The sequence below is a fragment of the Triturus cristatus genome, chromosome 11, assembly GCF_964204655.1.
Source record: "Triturus cristatus chromosome 11, aTriCri1.1, whole genome shotgun sequence".
In the NCBI taxonomy this organism is placed as follows: domain Eukaryota; kingdom Metazoa; phylum Chordata; class Amphibia; order Caudata; family Salamandridae; genus Triturus; species Triturus cristatus.
Window position 1 is genome coordinate 205534081 of NC_140594.1, and position 12218 is coordinate 205546298.

A 12218-nucleotide genomic window follows, 5' to 3' on the forward strand; every position below is an offset into this window, starting at 1 on the left:
GAGTAGGCGGTATGATGTTCAGTAGGTATCAAGGACGGAAGCCTAAAGTATATAGGGCATTGGCATCACTAATTAAAAGTCACGGGTTAATGGATGTATGGGAGTCTAAGTTTCCTTCCGATCCGGGATGTACATATTTTTGCCATCCTCACAGGAAATATGTAAAGTTGGATTACTTCTTTATCTTGAAGCAGATTCTCGGTGGGGCTGGGATAGAAATACTACCGAAATTAATGTCTGATCATAATCCCTTGACTCTAGTGGTAAGGATGCAGCAAATACACATGCAGCAATCTCAATGGACGTTCGATCAGAAATTGTTGGTGGATCAGGAATTTATCAGCTATTTTAAAAAGTGGATAATAGAAATCTTTAATATGAATAGATATAGCACACCGTGTAATATGGTTTGGGACGCGTTCAAGGTGAGATTAAGGGGGGATTAAGGGAGGAGATGGTAAACTTTGTCTCTAATAAAAAACAGCAACAAGAGATGAAGAGCAAGCAACTGCGTGCTAAGCTCCGGGATTTAGAGAGAGAACATTTGGGTAAGATAGTGCGGGGGATGGATGTGGCCACAACTCAGTTAGATATCACTGTGACTAAAGCTGAGATAGGTTCATACTACTCTCAAAAGGCAGCAGCAGGATATCAGACCCATAGGGTAGAAAGGTATGAGTATGGGGGAACAGTTGGGAGACTACTCGCTCTAAAGACAAGACAGAAATCAATGAAGAGTCAGATATCCACAATAACAAGTGGGGGGATCTCTTATACAGACCCGGTGAATATAGTGGATGTATTTCATACGTTTTATCAAGACCTCTATATGGAGGTGGAACAGGGTCCTCAGGGAAGTTTATCTGTGAGGACAAGTGAGGAGTGTAGGAGGCTGGGGGGGGGGGCGAGAGAGATAGGTTGGAGTCTGAATTTGTATTGGAAGAGGTACAAACAGCGATACAGCAGTTGGCTTCGGGTAAGGCAGCAGGCCCTGATAAATTTCCATCAGAATTTTCTAAAATCTTTCAAGAAGAGCAACCCCCCTGCTCTGGGATCTGTTTTTGGGGGTACAATATTCTGGAAATCCGCCAGATTCTTGGAAGGGTACCAACATCGTTATTTTCCCAAAGAAAGATAAACCACCGGACAAGCCTACTTCATATAGGCCTATCTCTCTAATCAACGTGAATGCAAAAATCTACTCAAAAATTCTGGCAAATCGCCTCCAGGGATTATAAACCAGTCTTGCATCGCCTTGGCAACACGGCCTTGTACCTGGTAGAGATACAAAAGATCATGTAAGAAGAGCCGTGGCCTTGTTTGACATTGCAAAGGAAACTAATGGGAATCGGGCTATGATTCTCCTGGATGCGGAAAAGACATTAGACCGGGTGGAATGGGAGTACTTATGGGGAGTCTTGGCAGCCAAGGGATTCGGCCCTTTGGTCATCAATGCAATCAAAGAAATGTATAAGTCACCATATGCGAAGCTCCAGCTGATGGGCAAAGAATCGGACATTATAAGAGTGGCAAGGGTAACAAGGCAGGGATGTCCCTGCTCCCCAATCTTGTTCGCCCTATATATCGATTCGTTTATTCAACAGATTATTGAAAATTAGGCCATTATACCCGTGGTAACTCAAGGGTTCAACACTAAAGTATTAGCCTACGCAGACGACATTGCGGTACTAACATCTAATCCAGATGGAGCAATACAGGAAATAGAAGCCATAGCTATCACATTCGGAAAGTCAAGGTATTTACTGAATAAGTCTAAGACTCAAATAATCTGTAATGAAAATGTTATCTTTCAGGATAGTTGGCGAGTACCTACGGCCACCTAACTCAGGGTCAGGGTCAGCCTGGATATAGATCGGATCGCACAAATTAACTCTGACCCGATGATTATTATAATAGCCACAGATCTTAGGCGGATGAACTCATTGCACCTAACCATCATAGGAAGAATTAATGTTCCTAAAATGGTAATGCTCCCCATGATACTGTATCTGCACTTCCAGTAGAGATTGAAGGGTCTATACTTACACTTTAGATTCCATATGCAGTAAATTCATATGGCGATATGGTAAGGTTAGGAGATCCCTAAAGTTTCTTACTCTCAAATACGGGGCGGCTGGGCTGCTCCTAATCTTATCTTCCATTACTGGGCAGCATTACTACAACATATGAACATACTCTTCTTCGAAAATGTTGGCAGAGATAGAGTGTTACGGGCTGAGGGTCTTCCAACAATCTATGAGTTGGCACTTGGGGAAAGGGCAAGAGCACTGTTGCTCCACCAGTTGGAACCTAGTTATTATAAAAAAGGTACAATTTAAGATCATCATGAATTCGTGGAAAGTATGGGGCAAAATTCAAAAACATATGAACATAGAGAAATTCACAAGGTATACACCTATCTGGAGATCATCTATGTCCTCCTGGGTTTTATGATGCTATTGAGAAACAATGGGAGCAATTTGGTCTAAGGACAGTGGGGGATATCCAACCAAAAATAAACTATATCTCTTTCCTGAGTTGCAAAGAGAGTATGGAATTCCTGATAGGCATTACTTTAAATACCTACAAGTAAAGGGGTTTTCTGGCAAACGGAGGCAGGCAATTTCAAGTGCCAAAATATTATTGTTCGAGACCATGGGGAGGCCCATTTGTAAAATGAAACACTCATATGGTATGATGATGGAGGAAGTTTCGGATGATATTGAGAAAACAGAAACAAAATGGGCCAGTAGATTGGAGAATGAGGATTTAGACATTGACATGTCACTGCTGCTGGCAAAGAAAACGCTCTTATCAGCCAACCTAAAGGCGCAACACTATAAAACAATGTATAACTTATATTTCACCCCTTCCAAATTATTTAATTGGGGGAAAAGGGAGGATGACAAATGCCCTAGGTGTGGGATAGGACCAACAGAGGAGATACATATGTTCTATGGCTGTCCAAAGCTTGATTCACTAAAAATAGAACTGGTAGAGTTTTGGGAGAAGATCTTGGACAAAACTGTGGCCCTACCCCCCTCGCTTATGATGGTGGGATATGATAACAGTGTAGGGTTGGATCAAGCCCAGTCTAGTATTATATTTAACTCAGTCACTATAATCAGGCTACTTATTGCAAGTAGAGGGAAGGATCCAGTGTCCCCAAGTTTCCACGAATACCTGGCCCGTTTTATAGCTACATATAAACTTGAACAGGCTTTATATGATTAAAAGGGGCATCAGGCCAAAAAATGGGGTATGAAATTATGGGCTCCAATAACAAATTGGTTATCTAGGGTAGGGTAATGTATATAGATTAACTTTGTATCAATGTTTTGATTTATTTTTCCCTTTCTTTTCGTTTTTTCTTTTTTTTTCTTTTTCTCAATGAACTGTATATATATTCGGGAAACTGTCATTTTCCCTTGAACTTATATTTGTAACAAGTATTGACTCATATGATGTGATAATAACTGACATTGTATATGAACGAATAAGTTATGGATGTGATTATATGTATAATACCTCTCTGAACTAATACAAATAAAAAAAATAAGCAAGAAGCATTCTCAGAATGCAACTTTGCATTAAGGAATTGCAAATTATCATCAACTTCAAGCTGATGGTAATTCGCAATTCCTTAGAAAAATGCCCACAATTGCATTTTTTTCAAAGTGCCAGGCGGCCCACACACATACCCATTTTTGGGGGTGCATCAGGGTGGCCTTTTGGCCCCCTGACACCCTTGAAATTGCATTCGGAATTTGCGATTACCTATTTGGTAATCGCAAAATGCAAATGGTTTCCCATTCATTCCTATGGGCCTCTAGGCCCAATGGAATGAATGGGAAAGCATTCCCTAATAGCGAATCGCAATTTGCGATTCTCTATTAGGAAATGTGTAGGAATCGCTATTGTTTTAGAGAAACCTACATGCACAGGCAATTGCGGTTACTTAATAATCGCTATTAAGGAATCGCAATTGCTTAGCTTGATGCATGTGCCCCTTAGTTCTCTGCAGTGCCAAGGGCTGCTCTCAGGCATCTATGGGCCTATAGATTAACCCTCAGCCCTTTCAGCTCTGGCAGCAACCCAAAGGGAGCAAAACACAATTGTCTCATGAGCAGAAGTGATTTTCTGTGTGCTAGAACCAATGCGGGGTCTGTAGGGAAAGCAGGGGTTACTGAGCCTCAACCAAGGTGGTTGGGCTCTTTCCCACTAGCGTCCTTGGTTTCGACTATGGCACTGCAAACTGGGCCACGTACACCCCCTACCGCACTTGATTCTATGGGTCGCGATGACGAACAGTCCAAGGAGTCTCAGGAAGGTAATGAGGGGTAGAGACTCTGAACCCAAGCATACAATAGGTACAATAAGTTGATGTCCAGCTCAGTACTTAATTAATTATTTTTTTTTTTTGCACTTGCATTTAGCACAAACTCAGCCCATGTGCATTGGAACACTTTACATGAACAGCAGTAACATTACACAATGCCAAATAGATTTGTTTCTTATTTATAGGCATGGGGAGATTAACAGATTTGCCCAGAATTAGAGGATGGTGAGCCAACACCAGGACTTCTAACCTCGTTCCCCAGTTCTAAAGTCAGCATCTTTTTCTGTAACGCCACAAAGGTTAAGCACTTTAATCACACCAAAACGTCATATGGTACATAAAAAAAAGTAGTACTACTGGGATGCAAACTATGGGGTCTATGGGTTTGACTACACAGAGAAATGTAACGTCTTCAAATTAAGAGCACATGCAGCCTCACTATGACAAACGTGGAGCAGCTTTCCTGTAATTTATGGTGCATAGGCCAGTCCCTGACATCTAATAGGCAGTTCTGATACGCAGGTAGCAGCTGGTTTTCAAAGTCCTACCAATGACCGTCACTGCCTCAATTCAGGAAGGACCTCAAGACCTGGCTCTTCGACTGAACTGTAGATCCACCCCTCCCACCCACTCAGCACCTTGAGACCCTAACGGGTGTGTAATCGCGCTTTACAATAATCTTGATTGATTGAAACATGTGATTAGCCAATTCACAGTCAATGTCTTTTGGGTGTTGATGTTATGGGAAATACAGGGATTATCAAAATATTATCGTGCTTGCGGTCACTGGAGCTCGTCTTGGCAGTCCCAACTTCTTCTCTCCACATCGGAGGGTGAACACTGCAGCAGCTCTGTGAAGGCACTCTGGACACAAATCTTCATCACATGCAGTGGGACATCCATTCCCTCTGCTCTCTGTGCTTTGTTGAGGTTTTAAGGTAAGGAGTAGGCAGAGTCAGCGCACGTCCTCCCTCTTCTGCAGAAGGGAGCAATCAGGTAAACTATCGCTGATGATCTTGGTCTTTAGCTAGGTAGAGAGGTCTGGAGACCCTCGGGCTCATTCAGGCAAACTCACTTAGCAAACTGCTTCCTCTGGGTAGCTCCACTCCTGGACCGAAACTTCTGTCCATCTAATAGAATCTGCTGATGCACCCTAATCCCTCAACCATCCACCAATGGCAGTGATCAGGAACGACTGAACAGCAATCTCCTGCTAAATCGGTTACCTAAAATTACAAAGGGGAAGCCCTCCTTCCCTCCACACTTCAATATCTGGGGCTACACTCTTCAGATCAAGAATGCAGGCAATACAGTGTCGGGTAAGGCTGCACCACCACCTCCATCTATTACAAAGCCAGGGAAACCCAAGTCCCCCTTGGTTTGGCATGCATTCACTCACAAGCAACAAACAGTCCATCCTAGCATGTACCATACATGCAACATGCACTCAACTTATGCACAATGATGTCAGAGCAGGGTCTGAGCATGACACATGAGTGTAACATTACACATGTAACCGGTATTGTACTCTGCTTTGGAACAGGGCAAAAGGGCTGCTCAAGAACTAACGGTTCAAAAAAGCTATGCTGCCACCACCACTCACTCTAATTTCTCAAGGAAAACATAGACAGTCGTCTTGCATCGTTCTAGGAGTATACTTTTGCTGCACTCCACGTAATATCAAAGCCAGGCTCCAGGTCAATTTTAGCGCTCAGTGCACTCTGCAGGAGTTTGTGGGTGTTGGGCCAAATGACAGCCAGGACACCACATTTGCCCACAGTTGGCTCACTTGTGGCAGGGACGCATGTCTATCAAGCCAGCAGGGGACATTCCCGTCCCAAAACTGCTGTCGGGAAACAACGATGTGAGCACTGCGCCCAACCCCCAGGTTTTGGAAACCATACTGGTTTTTATCAGCCTGTATGATATACTGTGCTATAAAATGAATCGTCTGATGCCCGAAAAAATATTTTCAGGTGAATCCTCCATGAGAGAGGTGGGCTTTCTCACCTTACTCAGTCGTTGCAATGTAGGGCTTGTAGTTGAACATTTTTAAGTAATCATGTCACTGACAATCCAGATACAGAGTCAAACCGTCTGTACCTCAATTCAGGAAGGACCTCAAGACCTGGCTCTTCAACTGAACTGCAGGTCCCCCCCTACCCCCTCTCCACAGCGCCTTGAGACCCTAATGGCTGAGTGTCGTGCTTTACAAGAAAAATTATTGATTGAAACAGGGATTCTTTAGTATTGAGGAAGACCCTCCCTTGTAGACAGGCACTTTGCAGGCCTAATTGTACCCTTTTTAAACTGCGCCTTTCATCCCTTAAATGGAAGAGTAAAACATGGCCAGCATCCCACAGGAGGTCCTAAAAATAGCAAGCAGAAACCGATCAATGTAACCACAAACAATGTAGGGGGGGGGGTGGACAGCTGGGCTGAGATGAGGAACTGTAAGACTCAATGTAATCAAGAGCACTGGAAAAAGACCACATCAGCCCTATTAGTCATCACAGTCCTTGTGCATGAAGATATAGCAAGCAGACAGAGGTGTCATTTTAATTTCAAACATTTTATTTATTTTCAAGAATTAAAGGGAATTAAGAAAGAAATCTGTGCAGAGAGTGAGCAGCACTCAAGGGAGAGAGCAACACCGAGAGCCCGTTATTTGAAGGGAGAGAAAGAAGCACACAGAAGAGAAGCTGGAAAACACTTGCACTTTCAAGAAGTGCTTAACCAAAAAGAACAAAATGATTTACCTAAAAGTGACCAGGGGAAGGATAAACGCTAAGCATTCTAGGTAAAGAAGTGTTGCTCCAGAGAGAGAAACACAAAATAGGAGGACCAGCTATCGAATAAGAAGCAAACAAAAGCGAGTAACAATCAAGCCAAACAATGGCAAACAATTGGTGGCCTGTAAGCTCACTGTAAGTTCACATTAAGTCTTCCATAAACAAACAGTTGTCTGATAGGCCAGACCTAATAATGGTTGTTTCTTCCATTCTTCTAACACATTTTTTAATTGAGAATTTTGAGATTTTTATTGCATAGATTCTGAAGAAGAGAATAGGGTCGGAGAGCAGATGGGGGGGGGGAGTGGAGGGCTTGGGAAAGTGAGAGGAAGAGCGGAGATAGATTCTAGGGGGAGAAGGAGAGACAGAGAGTGTATGTGTGTTTGGTTTTCTTGGCTCTGCTGGGAGGAGCATTGCCTTTCATGGTGACAAGAGCACATTGTTAATTACATTCATTTTACACTCAGAGGAGCTATTTCTGTTCAAGACTGTGAAATCAGTGAGATATATCTGTGCGAGGCAACAAAAATAGGATCTGTGAAAAACAAAAGGAGAAGCTGCTCGTGCCAGTCTTTTACATTTGCATAAACAGTTTATATGCAATTGGACGATAAAGCATGGTAAGTAACACCTTAATACTTTTACAAGATTCACAAATCCCCAAACATGCCAGCGGATTCAGTACCAGGGATGCTGCTCATTCTCACTGCCACAACATGTGAGACTCGGTACAGGGGTGTGAGATGCTACACAAACCCAAGTACAATACAATACAACACAATACATCTGGAAAGGAAAAATCGTGCCAGGCAATCAGTTCATGCATCAATGAGAGAGCATATTTATTTTAGGTGAGCCTGTGAGTGCATGGGTTGAATCAACAATGGTCCTGTGCATATTGTAAGCTAAAGTAGAGCGGTACCTCGGACCAGCTCTGGACTAAGGTTTAAAAGAGACCCATATTGCTACGCTGCCCCTGTGTCGACTAGCTAGAGGTGGAGGGGATTATTGATCTATCCTCGCCAAGACAGCGTGTGCACTGTCTCTTGCAAGGTCTTTTGTTATATTACAGGGGGCTTAGAGTCGGCCCATTGCGTACGATTGGTTGGCTTCCTTGTCAATCTGAATTGCTTGCCTCTTATGTGTCAGCTTTCATAAGCTTCTGTCCTCTTAGTGTGTTTGTCCTTTCCCTGCAGCATAGACACATTACTTGTGTCCTACCACTGCTCGTTTATCATGTGCTGTTTTTTTCTTTGCGCTTAACCATTCTACAAGAGTACCAGTGTTTTCCAGCTATCTCCCTCGTGTACTTCTCCCACTTCCGTGTTCCTTCCCCAGGTCCATCATTGTACATGTGCTTGCCTCAGCGCCTTGTTCAACCCTCTGTTACTATGTACTCACTCCCTGCCCAGTCTCTCCTGCCCAACCTCTGTCGTTTGTCTGCTTGCTCCAGGCCCTCCTGCCCGCCCTCCATTGTCTGTCTGCTTGCCCCTAGCCCCTGCGGCTGATTCTAAGTTGTCCTTGTGCTTGCCCCCAGACCTTTTACCCACCCGCTGTTGCCTGTGTAGTTGACCCCACCCCTCCAACCCACTCTCTAGTCAGGGCCGTTTCTACCATTAGGCAAGACTAGGCGGCCGCCTAGAATGGCAAAATGGGTAGGGTGGAAAAAGGGGGCTTTTTTTATTTTATTTGAACCTACGAAAGTAAAGCTTGGCAGCCGCCTAGTCTTGCCTAATGGTAGAAACGGCCCTGCATGCACGCTGCTGACTACCACTACCCAATGCTTCAGAAGAGGAAGTGTGCTTTAGCACGCTCAATTGATAAACTCGAAAAAAGTACTGGTGATACAAGACATCTCACAAACACGCACATTTCGCATCTAAACAAAATGTATTTCGGTAATCCAACCGCAAAGTGGATACGTACTTAAATACGCCGACTTTTGAACAAAAACAACCCCTCCTCTTCCGAAATAAAAAAAAAGAAGAACCTGTTGTATCGCCAGAACCCTCAAAACTATGGATAACTATGAATTTCCATCCAGTCTTTAGGGCTTAGGGTGAGTATGTGCACCACAACTGACTCACCAGCACGGTTGATTCCACGCCTGACCTAGAGAAGCGTCCTTTCACTGCACCGGAAGGACTAAAGCTCTGTAAGAAGGAACACAAATAAGGGGTTGAGAGACCAGCCACCAGGTGCGGTCAACGTGTGGATAGATTTCCTGGAAGTGTCTTGTCTGTAATTTTTCTATGAAGAAGTGGGTGAGCTGCAGTGAACAGCTCTCGTTTTCACCGTTCATATCCCCAGGGACAGGCTATGGTGCTGGTGCCGTCATTCCTCGTTATGCGTTTTTGCCTGGCCTGTAGATTTTTCTGCACAACGGCTTCCTATGTCATGCCCTGTGCTCTGCATGATTTTTCTGTCCCGCATATAAGTGCTGCACGTTGTTGATCTCCACCAGACTGCTCGTCCCGGCCCTGCAACAATTCACTTTGAAATTTAATGAGGAGAGAGGACCCGGTAGAGGAAGTGATAAGACTGGGAAGTTCAGAGAGGAGAGGTGCAGAGGAGGACCAAAGGGAGCGAGAGGTGCAGAGGAACAACTGCAAACTGAGGTGTGAGAAGAGCTGAGGGAAACGTGCAGAAGGAGACACGAGGGGTGAAGAGAAAGACCCGCAGGAGGAGAGGTGCACGGGGTGACATGTGAGGGTCACAGGGAGCCATGCCCGAGGGGCAGTGACTGGTGCAAAGAGCCCTGCAGAGGAGAGAGGGGATCCCGAAGGAGGCCTCCTGGAAGAGAGGCGCCGAACACCGAGGTTGCGGAGATAAGAAGGGAGCACAGGAGCAGAAGTGAAAGGTAGAAGGAGGAAGCAGGGAGCGCTCCAGTGTAAGCGGGAGGTGCCGTGGGAGAAGCGAGAGCTGCCGGGTGAAGGTGGGAGTGCCGGCATCGGCATGTGGGATGAGAAGGGCACGAGGATAGAGAGTTCAATGATCCATGAAAGAGGGAACGGGCACCGATGACGCGAGAGCAAGGACACTACTGAGGACTGTCACTGAGCGAGAGGTGCTGAGGGGTGCTACCCACAGAGAGGCACAGAGGACTGGCACTGATTGAATGATGGTGAAGGGCACTGAGGACTGGCACCAAGGATTGGTACTCACAGACTGTCTTGATGATTGGTACTCACAGAGGGGCACTGAGGACTGGTACTGAGCGAAGTGTACCGAAGGCTAGCGCTGAGGACTGCTTCTAACAGAGGGGCCCTGAGGACTGTCACTGGAGAGGGATTATGCGGACTAGAAATGAGCGAAGGGCACTGAGGATTGGTACTCACGCATGGCCTTTGAGGGCTGTTACTGAGCGAACAGTACTGAGGACTGGTGCTTAAAGAGGACTGACCCTGAACAAGTAGTACTGAAGACTACTATTAATAAGGGGAGAGGGTAGGGGGTCAGAGGACTAGTATTTGTGAAGGTCATTGAGGACTGCCACTGAGGGGAACTGAGACTGGCATTGAGCGAGGAGCACTGAGGCCTCGCACAATAGGGAGGGGTATTAAGGACTGGCACTGAGAATTGATACTCACCGAGGGTCTCTCAGGACTGATACGGACCAATTGAGCACTGAAGACTGTGTTGAGTGAGGGGTACAGAGGACAGTTACTGACCAAGTGACCCTGAAGACTGTGTTCACTTTGGAGTACTGAGGGCAGGTACTGCCCGAGTGAGCCCTGAAGACTGTGTTCATTAAGGGGTACTGAGGACAGGTACTGACCGAGTGAGCATTGAAGGCTGTGTTCACTGATGGGTACTGAAGACAGGTACCTGCCGAGGGAGCATTGACAACTGTGTTCACTGTGAGGTACTGAGAGAAGGTAACAATACCACTCATTAATCAGGTCAATTTTAGCGCTCAGTGCACTCTGCAGGAGTTTGTGGGTGTTGGGCCAAATGACAGCCAGGACACCACATTTGCCCACAGTTGGCTCACTTGTGGCAGGGAGCCCAGCTCATCTCAGCCCAGCTGTCCACCCCCCTACATTGTTTGTGGTTACATTGATCGGTTTCTGCTTGCTATTTTTAGGACCTCCTGTGGGATGCTGGCCATGTTTTACTCTTCCATTTAAGGGATGAAAGGCGCAGTTTAAAAAGGGTACAATTAGGCCTGCAAAGTGCCTGTCTACAAGGGAGAGTCTTCCTCAATACTAAAGAATCCCTGTTTCAATCAATAATTTTTCTTGTAAAGCACGACACTCAGCCATTAATCATGAAAACGAGAGGCACCTACTACACGGAGAAAATTAACGGAGCTAAGAATGCTCCTAAAGAACTATTCACTATATTGAAGTCGCTAAGAACTCAGAAGGAGCCGGATGAAACTCCTACCTCCAAAGAGAATTGTGACAAAGTTGCGGAGTTCTTTGCCTCTAAGGTTAAGAACATTTATGACACTTTTCCTACAGAGGCAAGACTTGGTACTAATACTTTTCAGGCCAACAACAAATACCGTGAAGTAGGCATATTGGACGAATTCACCGTACACAGCCTAGACGTACTTAAGGACACAGCCAAAGGAATAAAATCCGGCTCCCCCCTTGATGCCGCCAGACCGAATATAATTATGGAAGGCGCCAATACTATCATGCCCCACATTATGGACATCATATCCCGCTCCTTCCAAGATGGCATAGTTCCTGACAAATGGAAACAGGCTATTGTCAAACCTCTGAAAAAGAATTCCCGCATTGACCGCACGGTATTAGAAAACCTACGTCCTATCTCTCTACTACCTTTTACAGCTAAGATAGCGGAGAAAATATCTAATAAGCAACTTACTGACCATATAAATAAACATGATCTATTACACCTTTCACAATCAGGCTTTAGAAGTGCACATTCAACGGAGTCAGCCCTACTCTATGCCACTGAAGCACTGAGGAAACATGCTGATGAAGGAGATACCGCTGCACTGATCCTTCTCGATCTCAGTGCAGCTTTTGATACTGTATCCCATCAACTGCTCCTACAAAGACTGGAAGCATGCGGTATCATGGGTAAAGCTCTCTGCTGGTTAAAGTCTTTCC

General features: G+C 45.1%; 1 protein-coding gene across 1 annotated transcript in view; it reads right to left on the bottom strand.

Annotated features, from left to right (window-relative positions):
* The window catches only part of SVOP (SV2 related protein), a 258821-nt gene that overhangs the window by 72627 nt on the left and 173976 nt on the right, over positions 1-12218 (bottom strand). The window lies entirely within an intron of this gene.